We start from the raw sequence: 12,489 nt of genomic DNA on the forward strand, positions 1-12,489 counted from the left end.
CTTGCTGTGTTACTTTTCATATTATGTTGATATTAAGAACAAGACTGTCTCGGAGAATGAGAACATAGCTGGTATACAGTTTCTCGTTTAATACGAAAAATGAAGTTAAGCACACAATGTTTTCCCCCCCTTACAAAGTTCTTAACTAAAAATCAAGGCCATTTAACAAAATTTATGGTTTTGCTTTGGCAAATTGTCTTTTTTATCACTTTGTCTGGAAAGAGACAAATGCACAAAAATGAATAGTTTACTGCAGTGTTTAAGGGAAATCAGATTCGCAGTCTTTTTTTAAAAAGTGAGCTCATGCTAAATTAGATAAAAGAAAATTTAACTTCTTTGGAAAGTAGTACTTTACCTCTGTCTTGCATTAGCCTCAATATCACATATCTTTGAACCACAGATATATTTCAGCACAACGTGCTCCAAGCTATAACTTTCTTCTGTACATCTTTGAATTAATTGACTCTATGGTAGGATTGCACTTGGCATGAAACTGAACATTTATTTCCCTCCAACCTTCAAAGCCCTTTCATTTGTTTGCTACCCAAAATGACTGTTGCCTTAATGCCATTTTGTTTTCATATTGACTTTTACTATGAAGGGAAAGACAATGTGATTTATTCTCTCCTCAATTAGATGTGTAGTAGAAAGTCTAACTCCACAAGTCACAAATACCAAGGAATGACCATTGGCCTATCTGAAGGGTCCTTTTCTGTGCGCTGAGAGGAGAGTCCAAGCATGGGTTAAATACAGCCAATCTGCCTAGGACTGAATTGAATCTTTAACCAGCCTCTGGTGCTGATCAGTCTCTACTTTTTTTCAATGAAGGCGTGGAACAGATTGGCTATATTTAACCATGCTTGGAACTCCTCCGAACAGCACACAGGAGAAACATGCTATTCAGACAAATGGAATAAGAATGTCTTCTTCATCTCCTGCTCCAGAAACACTTTTATACACTTCCTACCTAATTCCAAAATTGCTTTTATGGATACTTTTTCTAGGTTAGACATTGTTGTTTATTAATTCTCTTTTAATGTTTTTGTAGTTCTCCAGTAGAATTACAGCTTGCCTTTAGAGTGCTTACATGCATGCATGATACTGAGGGATCCTTTTAAAGATGTCACGAGAAGCCAGACAGGACAACTGTCTTAAGCCTCTATGGGGAACCAGTTCCTCTGGTCAGCTATTTTGCAGGAAAGAAAACTAACTCCAGTCCTACTATTATTGAAACAGCTGATTAGTCAGAATTTTTAATTTATTATTTTGTTTATTTATTGAAACAATTTATATAGCCACCTGTTGTGACTCAGCAGATGTCTTCTGTGAATCTTTTCAGGATGCAAGGTCAACGATGCAGCTGGGGCTCGTTAGTGGGGTTCTGGTGATAAAAGAACGGATAGTGCCACGCCCTGGTTGCAGGAGTCAACGTTCTTTCCTTGGTTCGGGCAACATTGATGGATCATCAGTCGTGGTTATGTAAGATACACTTGGAAACGTGCTTTGTTCCTGTACCCCTGATTCAAGAAGATACACTTGGAGAAGTGCTTTGATTTCTGTAACCCTGATTCTTAGAGACTTTGGAAGAAGTGTTTTGCTTTCGTTTGTTCAACTTGTGTTTGCCGTAAGAAAGATTTGTTTTCATTCCGTTATCTGGTCAGAGACTGTATTTATGTTATTTTTGGGCTCGAAGCTAGTCTGAGCTGAGAACTGATAAAGAAAGTTTCTTTTAAGTTTGTCTGCTTGCCGTTTGTTAACGAGCCGAGAAGGGGGGACAGAACAGCCACCTATCTCACCAAGGTGACTCTAGATAATATAGAAAACTAAACGTACAGTGACAAAATCAATATTCAAAACCATGCAGTCATGAATGCTCAGAGTAAAAAAAAAAAACAACTGCTTCCAATCATTAAAATAAAACAGACAGATAAAGGCTTGGTTAACCTTTCAGCACAAATACCTGTGAGAACATCCAGATCTTAATACTTTATGAAGATTAACAGGGTCAGGGCCATCTGGTTGTCTGTGACAATGCTCTTCCATGGGGACAGTGACAAGGAAGATATGACCCTTAGGTCCCCTCACAAGATAAAACTGACTAATAGGACCTGCGGCATGCCAACCCACCAATTCTAGTGTGGTGAGCAGAGATAGGAACAGGCAGAGCCACAAATAATCTAACCCTTTGTCATGTGAGACTTTATAAGTAATAACCAGCATATTAAATTACATCCAGAAATCTACTGGGAACTACTACAGCTTGTTGAACAAAGATGCTACATATTTATAGTGTATTATACGCAGCCTCAGTCCATTGGACTGAGCTGAAGAACCAAATACATGTAGCTCTCGCTTAGCAGCCAATAATTCAGCAACCATTCAAAGTTACAATAATGCTGAACAAGGAGCCTTGTGGCCAAACCTCAAAGTTGGCGCCAATCACAGCATGTCTACAGTCACATGATTGTGATTTGATTTTGGTCTGCTTAGCAACCGGAGTACAATTACAAGAAGTGCAGTGTCGTGAGGCAGCATGATTTCCATTTATAACCTTCACTGCCAGTTTCAGATAAGCAAAGTCAATAAGGAAGCCAAGAGAAGTCTCAAAGTGCTTAATGACCATACATGATTCACTTAACAACCACAACTTGAACTGCTGGAACTGCTGTCAGCACAGTCATGGGTTTTTTTTGGGGGGGGGGGGGGGGCTTAATGACTGCATAACTTTTCAATGGAGTTAATGAACATGAACTGAAACTATTCGTATAAAATTCTCCTGGCTTATCCAGCCTAGGATGAGTCAAGATGTGTGTCTGCTCTCCCCATTTCTCTGATGTCCAAAAATATTTTTTTTAAAGAAATGAACAGGAATTCACTCACGTAGATTACAACAAAAATGTATAAGTATTTACCATTTTTTTAAATTAGAATTTTGCCTTTGAGTAAACCTTGCTTCCTGGCAATTACTGCACCTGGAAAATTCCCTGCAATTTGCAACTTACAATTTGCACAACTTAAGCTTTGTGCTTAAAGCAGGACTAGCTACTCATGGACTCCAGTTTTTAGCATGAGACTTTAACCACCACATCAAACTGGCTGTTTACTAAATTGCTCAGTAGGTATTCAACTTGATTATGTAAATTTACTGTTCATAATTATATAAAGTTTATTTATACAGTACCTTTTTAATATCTATCAATATTTAAATATAATATTAGCAATTTTTAATGTATAGATTTGTATATGCTATCTAAACACACTACAAGTTCTGTTTTTCCAATCGATATTTAAGCTCATCACAAGAAGGCACTCTGCTGGATTCCTGATAGCTGAATACACTAATTTTTAATGGAGTGAAGGTTTTTTAAAGTTATTCTGACAGCTTAATTTTAGTGCTAAAACTAGAACTGCTACATATAATTTCATGGCTGATCTTTGAATTCCATTAAAGAAAGTGGCAAAGGAGGCAGGGCAATGGGGATTTGGATTCTGCTATTCAAAACTGAGAGAGGACCTCTTACTATCAGTGAGTGGTTCTATTAAATTCTAGAATCCTAGTCCAAATCTTCTTTAACTTTTGGTTTCCATTTAGTGCATTGGAAACAAAAAAAAAAACTCAGCTCCATAAGTGTCCATATGTGATTATAACAACTATTTTATTCTGTCTAGCTTTATAAATTACTTTTAAAAGCCATGTTTTGGTTACAAATCACAACAGATTGGGTGCACGAAACACACTGAGTTTAAAATGCAATAAATAACATACTGTAAATATTAATTAGGATGATGGCCTATATTATCAGTATGCATTGAGGTCCCATATTAGTAGAAATCTGTACATGTTTTAGATGACAGTAAAGAGATTCAAAATAATTGAATTTATATGGGAGGAACAAATACCCAGAATTTTTCTATTAACACCACATATGTTAGCAATGGTTTTAATTATTCTGATTTTAAAAAAAATGCCTTTGGTATATTTGCTAACTTTAACAGTCTATGAATAAGACACTGATCTTTTACTGCTGGGGGCTCAACTTGAAAGTTGTAACTTGAAATCCCGAAGGTTCTAGCAAGCTGTGGTTTCAACTCTAGTAGACATTTGTTTATTTTTTTCCTACACTAAAAACAATCAGACATAGTGGGCTTTACTTGAAAGCAATTTAAAAATTGATTTTAATTCTCATGAGAAATTGATGCCTTGGAATAATTTTAATTAAAATGGCTGATAATTTTTGTATCCTATGTTTAAATTGAGATCATTAGTTTATTAATAAGTATTAATCAATCAATAGGTAAGGATACTTTGCAAATTCTGAAATAGTGAAAGAATACAACTTGTTTAAAATGGTCACATGGCAACAGAACCAGTTAAAATCATGGGGTTTTGTTGCTAAGTCCTGATGTGCCAGCAGAGCCTTGAAAATATCAGAAAGCTTGAGTGTATTAGAGAAACTTCCATCAAATATAACCAGCAATCTATTATTACCAAAAATATTTTTTAAATGGGAATGGATGTGGATAATACATTAAAAATTAGAATAGAGATTGAGGCTGATGAAGTCGGGGCGGCTCCAAAATGGAAGGATATGGAAAGAGAAAGTGTTTTCAGCTGGTGAGGAATTTTTACTGTTTTAACATTGTAACACTGCTACTCGGAGGCTAGAGGTTTGTCTATTGGAAACGAAATACTTTTTTCACTGATTATCCTGGCTTGGCACTTCAAGGACTCACAGATTGTTTATAGAGAGTGATAAGAAGAAGAAGAAAAACACAGAGATGTTCCTTTGAAGTAGATTTTTAACTAAAGAAAGCTGAAATGTCATTGTGATGCTTAATTCTGTTAAAATCTTCTAAGCTAGAGCAGCAGTGTTTGTCAGCTGGAAATCATGGGACAATTTCAACACCAGAAAGAAGTTTTAAGTCTGCAAAAGATATTCTCAGAAATACAGAAATTATCAAATACAAGTGAGAGGATAGAGAAGAAGTTGGCTTACTTAGTGCATCTAACAGCAAATATGACGGAGAAGTTGAAGATGTTCATCAAATGGAAAAAGTGGCAGTTAAAATCCAAAAAAAAACCGAAGAAGAAAATGAATATAAAGAAATTAAAATTGCTGATATTTATGGTGATTGGTTTGTTTCTGAAAATGGAAAGAGTGGAACACTGAAAGAGGAATTAAATAGAGGGGAAACCTACCCCAGATGGGAAGATATAGAAGACGAAAAAATAAAAGAATTTATGGATTTAAAGGGAGAAATCTTATTAGCAATAGTTTTGATAACACCACCGACAATCAAAGATAAGCTGATTAAGGAAACAGAAGAAGGGCATCGAAATTACATGAGAGATTTTATAAGCAAAGTGTTGCTAAGAGGAGTCCAAACAAAGTTGATTAAGGAGATGATTAGAGGACTGATGCCACAAATGGCAGAAGATATGACACTGGTTGATAGATGGAAGAGTATAATTTAAAACTAGCTAAACTTAGTGAAATTTAGTGATAATAGATATAGTTAAATAAATAATTGATAATGATAATAATGTATACAATGTGTAGTGTTATGATAAGTAATAACTGGATATGAATATTGAATGGTACCCATGAAAGGAAGATTAGAAAGCCTTTTGGATTATATATAAAGGTTAATAATAATAAAAAAGAAGAATTAAGTTAGATTCAGTTAAGTCTTCATTACTAGGGGGAAAAATGATATGATTCAGTACAGTTGCAAGAAAAAGTATGTGAACCCCTTGGGATTACATGGAGTTTTGCATGAATTGGTCATAAAATGTGCTCTGAACTTCATCTAAGTCACAACAATAGACAAACACAGTCTGCTGAAAATAATACTACACAAACATTAGATGTTGCCATGGTTTAATTGCACATAACATGTAAACATTCACAGTGCAGGGAGGAAAAAGTATGTGAGCCCCTAGCCTAATGACGTCTCAAAGAGCTAATTGGAGCCAGGAGTGAGCCAACTTTGACTCCAATCAGTGTGATGATATTGGATGTGTTGCTGACAGCTGTTCTGCCCTTTAAAAACACACACCTGTTGTGGATTTACTGGTTTCAAGAAGCATTGTCTGATGTGAACCATGCCTCACAGAAAAGAGCTCTCAGAAGACCTACGATCAAGAATTGTTGACTTGCATGAAGCTGGAAAGGGTTATAAAAGTATCTCCAAAAGCCTTGATGTTCATGTGTCCATGGTAAGACAGACTGTCTACAAATGGAGAAAGTTTAGCACTCTTGCTACTCTCCCTAGGTGTGGTCGTCCTGTAAAAATGACTGCAAGAGCACAGTGCAGAATGCTTCATGAGGTAAAGAAGAATCCTAGAGTGTCAGCTAAAGACCTGTAGAAATCTCTGGCACATGCTAACATTTTTGTTAACACATCTACAATAAGAAAAACATTAAACAAGAATGGAGTACATGGGAGGACACCACGGAGGAAGCCATTGCTGTCCAAAAAAAAATATTGCAGCACATTTGAAGTTTGCAAAAGAGCACTGGATGTTCCACAGCACTACTGGCAAAATATACTGTGGACAGATGAAACCAAAATTGAGTTGTTTGGGAAAAACACACAATACTATGTGTGGAGAAAAAAAAGGCACAGCACACCAACATCAAAACCTCATCCCCACTGTAAAACATGGCGGAGGGAGCATCATGGTTTGGGGCTGCTTTGCTGCCTCAGGGCCTGGACAGATTGTTGTCATTGATGGGAAAATGAATTCCAGAGTTTATCAAGACATTTTGCAGGAAAACGTATGACCATCTGTCTGCCAACTGATCCTCTGCAGGGGATGGGTGATGCAACAGGACAATGACCCAAAGCATACAAGTAAGTCAACACAAAAATGGCTTCAACAGCACAGAATATGCCCTCTGGAGTGGCCCAGTCAGAGTCCTGACCGCAACCCGATTGAAATGCTGTGGCATGACCTTAAGAGAGCGATTCACACCAGACATCCCAAGAATATTGCTACACTGAAACAGTTTTGTGAAGAGGAGTGGTCCACAATTACTCCAGATCGTTGTGCAGGTCTGATCTGCAACTACAAGAAACGTTTGGTTGAGGTTATTGCTGCCAAAGGAGGGTCAGCCAGTTATTAAGTCCAAGAGTTCACATACTTTTTCCTCCCTGCACTGTGAATGTTTACATGTTATGTGCAATTAAACCATGGCAACATCTAATGTTTGTGTAGTATTATTTTCAGCAGACTGTTTTTCTATTGTTGTGACTTAAATGAAGTTCAGAGCACATTTTATGACCAATTCATTCAAAACTCCACATAATCCCAAGGGGTTCACATACTTAATAACGTGTGTGTATATATATATGTATATATATATGTTTTTTTTTATTTGTGCTGATAAATAAATAAAGGGAGACTAGTATAGATCTATTTCAAGCTATTTAGCTCTCATCAGCTAGCCATACCCTTACTGGGATTTGAACCTGGGCTATATTGCATACTAGGCATACTATGCAATATAGCCCAGGTTCAAATCCCAGTAAGGGTATGGCTAGCTGATGAGAGCTAAATAGCTTGAAATAGATCTATACTAGTCTCCCTTTATTTATTTATCAGCACAAATAAAAAAAACAGAAATATAACAAAGGCAACAGTAAAAATATTGGGTTTCTGTCGTGATGGACTCTTGTGACGAGCCAAATGACAGATGATGGAAGCAGTTAGCTTCCTCCCATAATTGGGGCTTACCAGGGGTTGTAAAAATCTAATATATATATATATATATATATATATATATATATATATATATGTATATGTATATGTATATGTATATGTATATGTATATGTATATGTATATGTATATGTATATGTATATGTATATGTATATGTATATGTATATGTATATGTATATGTATATGTATATGTATATGTATATGTATATGTATATGTATATGCATGTATATGTATATGTATATGTATATGTATATGTATATATATGTATGGGTACAATATAAGGAAATGGGATGTAAATTGTAAACAGTGATTTGGAAAGAAGGATAAAAAACTTTGTTATTAAATATTATGGATGTTTATCTAGAGTAGGATATAAGGATTTAATGTCTTTGGAGGATTTTAGAAATAGTAAATGAATTGCCAGTATGTGGTTATGTATTAAATCTTGGTATATTTTATGATGGGACATTTAAACAACTATAGTCAAATGAAAATGGAGGTATGATGGTGGTAACATGTATAAATATCTGAGTTAAAATACTTGAGTTAATATAAATTATGCTTGATGACTGTGGAAGAGATGCACAAAAGTATTTTGTAACCAACTGATACACTTTCTACAGCATGTAAAAAAGGGAAGATTTTATGTGTTGTGTTTGTTTTGAAAATAAAAAAGATTTTAAAAAATAGAATAGAGATTTGGAATATCCTCTACAGCTTGAGGCTTTTCCCCAGAAAAGTAAAGTATGATTCATATGATTTAAAAAATTCATCAAGTTCAGTACAAATTCTTTTTTCAGATCTCTCAAAGATTGTTCAGAAAAAGAACTATCAATTTTCTATACTGGGTATAGGATTAACACAGGAATGTTAGGGCAGCTGGTTTGAACATTTCCACTGGGACTCGCTATTTGGTTAGATAATATGATTGTTGTGAATCAGGTTCATGGGAAGAAGCTGTGGATAAAGATGCTAATATGTTGTTACATTACATTTCAAAAATCTGGAACTTGTTGTTTATGAAGAAGGTAAGAAATAGCATGCTTGGACTGCTGTAAAGGTGATTGTGTATTTTTAGGAGAAAATTTGTGTACCAAACTCTAAAATTTCAGTTAATTAAATTTGTCAGCTCCCAGCCTTTGAATTAGTGAAATCATTTAGTTTTGTTGGACAGACAAGACTAGAAAGTTGGCTTGCTTGATTTCATCTGGTTGATTCCCATTCCTATCTAAATTGTGTGTGTATGTGTGTGCGTGCGTGCATGTCAGAGGTGGGTTCCTACCAGTTCGCACCTATTTGGTAGAACCGGTTCATCAAATCTACCGAACCAGTTAGAAGAGGTTCCACCAGGGGACCCAGAAAGCAGGCCATACCTACAGAAGAGATTCCAAAATTTTTTGAAACCCACCACTGGTCCTTGGATATGATTATTCTACACTATCATGCTCATATTTATAAAACTCAGTGCCTCTGTGAAAGGTAAGGATGACTACTGCGTTTGTGGTGCAATCAGAACATTGCGTGTGTTGAAGTTGTTTTAACGCAAACCAAAGATGCCTTTTGAAAACAAGTTTACATCATATTCTTATGCATGCCAGTGCTGCGTGTGAGGTAATTTAAGGTGGTTCTGACAAGTGTTGTCGGCATCTTCATATCCGGTCACATGGGTGTCAAGCCACTCCCATCCGGTCACATGGGCGGCAAGCCACTCCCACGAAAGAGGCCACACCCACAGAATAGGTTCGAACAATTTTTGAAACCCACTACTGGTGCGTGTACATATAGATATGCACAAACATACATACTTGAATAAATATTTAAAAACCATAGTAACAATATTTTGAAATTTGAATTTTTACTACCAGATTTTTTTTCTTTGATTCCTGTTAATTTCTTTTCTTAAGGGGCTCTTTTTTTAAAAAACCTTCTTTTTTTTTGTTAGTCATCTTTTAAATATCCCTTTATACATTTAGTTTTTTATGATTTTATGGCCTTTAAATAAACCTGCTAGTAACTTCTTCCAATTATTATGTTTTTAAAGAAAATGCAATTGTATAGTGTTTAAAATTCACGGTGTGCATATTTGTGTGTATGGACCAGGGGTGGGTTTCAGGTGGTTCGCGGCAGTCCCGGCGAACCGGTTGGTCGGCGAACCCGGAAGTAAGGAACTTCCGAGAACGCCGAAGGATCCACCCGCCCGCCCGCGTTTCTTACCCGGTTTTGACGAGTTCTACGCTTCCACGCATGCGCAGAACGCGTACAGTGCCTGCGCGATCCTCCAGGAGCAGCTGGAGCATCGCACAGGCACTAGTACACATGCGCGCACTGCGCGCGTGCACAAGGACACCGCCGGCCCCGTTCCAACCGAACCGGTTGGAACGGGGTGAGAAACCCACCCCTGGTATGGACATAGATGCATGGACATAGATATTGATATAGATAAAATGAACTCTGTTTTTTAGTCCTATAATCTAATGGTTGCTCAGACTTGGAAATCTGGATCCTAAACCTATGCACTGCTGCTATAGATATGTTTCCTGTTTTAAAGGAAGTCACTGAAGGTCAGTGACAGAATTAACGGCCACTGCCTCTGAAGGAAACTAATCATCTTGCAACTTTGGTTAGGTTGCCTGAGAGATCCAATCACACCTAAAGCCAAAATAGATTACCTACTTCCAGTTGAAACTGATTTTAAACAATTAAGGCCAGCCTTGTGACTCACTGAAGCATAGAGGAAAGTTTTGCTGTTGGAGGAGCCTTTCATATTTAGTTCATTTCTTAAGGCACACCAGCAGTTTCCTCACAGCACATTTGTGTGTGTGTGTGTGTGTGTGTGTGTGTAATTGTTTTATTCTATTGCAAGTACAATTTCCTGCAGATAAGAAGTATGCTGTGAAAACCATATCACTCTTCTTAAGAACTAGAAAACAAAATGTGGATTTTTTTAAATAGAGAAAATAGCCCATCACTAAGGATAATGGTTCTCTACTGAATGGAATAATTGTATCTATTACTTTATCCTGATTGGATTTACTTTTTCTAAGGGTGGTAATCAGCTGGTAGAAGTAAGAATACCATACAGAAGAGGAAATCAGATTGGCAGTAATGTCAGTGCTTCTTCTTTTTCGTGTAAGTAGGCATTGTATTACAAGGGAGCTAAATGAGCATCTAGAAGTAGAAAAAGGTAAACTGTCCTTCAGGTGGGTGACCTCAGAGATACATCTCTCTAGCACAGAGGTATTCAACTTTTGCAACTTTAAGATTTGTGGACTCCAACCAGTGATGGGTTGCAGGCGGTACGTCCCGGTATGGGTGTACCGGAGCCTGCCCGGAGCACTGGGTACCATTCAGGTACAGTGCTTTAGAGGGCCCACCCACCTGCCCTCCTTACCTGTCTTTAAAGTCTTTGGGGTGTCCATGTACACGCACAGCGCATATAGCACCTGTGCAAATCAGGCTATTTTTTGCTCATTTTGGGGGGGGCACCCCCCAGGAGCACTCTACAAGCCTCTTAAGGCCTATTCATGCCCCCTTTTTTTGAAAAAAAACCTGTCCCGTTTTCGCGAAAAATGGGCCGAAAATTTCCTCTTCAAAACCTTGCTACGTTTTATACTCCAGTGCGTCTTATGCTCCGAAAAATAGAGTAGTACAATTGTTCAGACTCTCAATTTCCCCAGACAACCTTGTGGGACATTAACTTATTGCATCATCAAATCTTTGTGGGGTGTGGCCAGTTCAGAAAATTCATGAAATTATATCCTCAATTGCTCAATTATCAAGTAGAAACAAACATAAACCATATTGCATTATCATTTTACTGGATTGGTTTGTAGGATTGTGGAGGATGGGTGGTATTGGTTTTCAGAGTGATGTTGGTGAGGAAAGTATACATTTGAGAAATAAAATAAAATCAGCACACCCTCAACAAATAGGAGAGATGTTCTGGTAAAAAGTAATATGCAGTTGTTCTACATAGGATCTCTCCAGTAACAAGGATGCCATTTCAGCATAGCTGATACCTTCACCACATACAGTTATTGTCACAATTTCTGTGCTGAGGACTGCTGACTGAAACTCATAGGCTCAAAAAATTATTTATTAAATTTCTATAACCCCCCAACTCAACCAAGTGACTCTGAGTGGCTTTTAATTCTAAACATTTTTTTCCTCAAAAACAGAAAAGTCCTGAAAATAATAATTACTAGATTTCCTTTAGATCACTCTTCCTCATCTTAAACACATTAATCCATATATAGTCGTCTCTGCAATCATGAATGAAGATTTCACTTTGGAAAAATGGGTCCTGTGATCTCTATCTTGAAATCACTACTGCCAATTGAGGGGTATGGCTGCTTGAAAGTCTCCTCGTTCAGAGCCTTTACCTCCCAGATGTTATTTTTGTTGGCAAAGTTAATAAAGTGTAGTGCCTTCTCATACAATTTGCACAAATCAATATTTTCTAACAGATCCATAGAGTTCCTATGAAATTAAGGACTAAGATATTCCAATATAAACAGAATTCTAAGATATGATTTTTAGACGTACAATAACGGATCCTCTCATGTTTCTAATTATATACTGAGAGTGACGTGCAGTGAGGTTTATGGCTGGTGAGGCAGTCTTCTCCCCCGACATCCCACTGTCTAAAGCGCTTTCTTTTTTTCACCCGCCTGAGTTCTGACAGGCGGGCGAAAGAAAGCGGCAGCCCGCCGCTGGCTTTCTTTTGCCCGCCGCTATGTCCGACATAGAGGCGGACAAAAGAA

At 37.1% G+C, this 12,489-nt stretch overlaps 1 protein-coding gene across 1 annotated transcript in view; it reads right to left on the minus strand.

Annotated features, from left to right (window-relative positions):
* The window catches only part of ADCY2 (adenylate cyclase 2), a 204,755-nt gene that overhangs the window by 136,892 nt on the left and 55,374 nt on the right, over positions 1–12,489 (minus strand). The gene's annotated exons all lie outside the window — the stretch shown is intronic.

Source organism: Thamnophis elegans, chromosome 6 (assembly GCF_009769535.1).
Source record: "Thamnophis elegans isolate rThaEle1 chromosome 6, rThaEle1.pri, whole genome shotgun sequence".
NCBI lineage: Eukaryota > Metazoa > Chordata > Lepidosauria > Squamata > Colubridae > Thamnophis > Thamnophis elegans.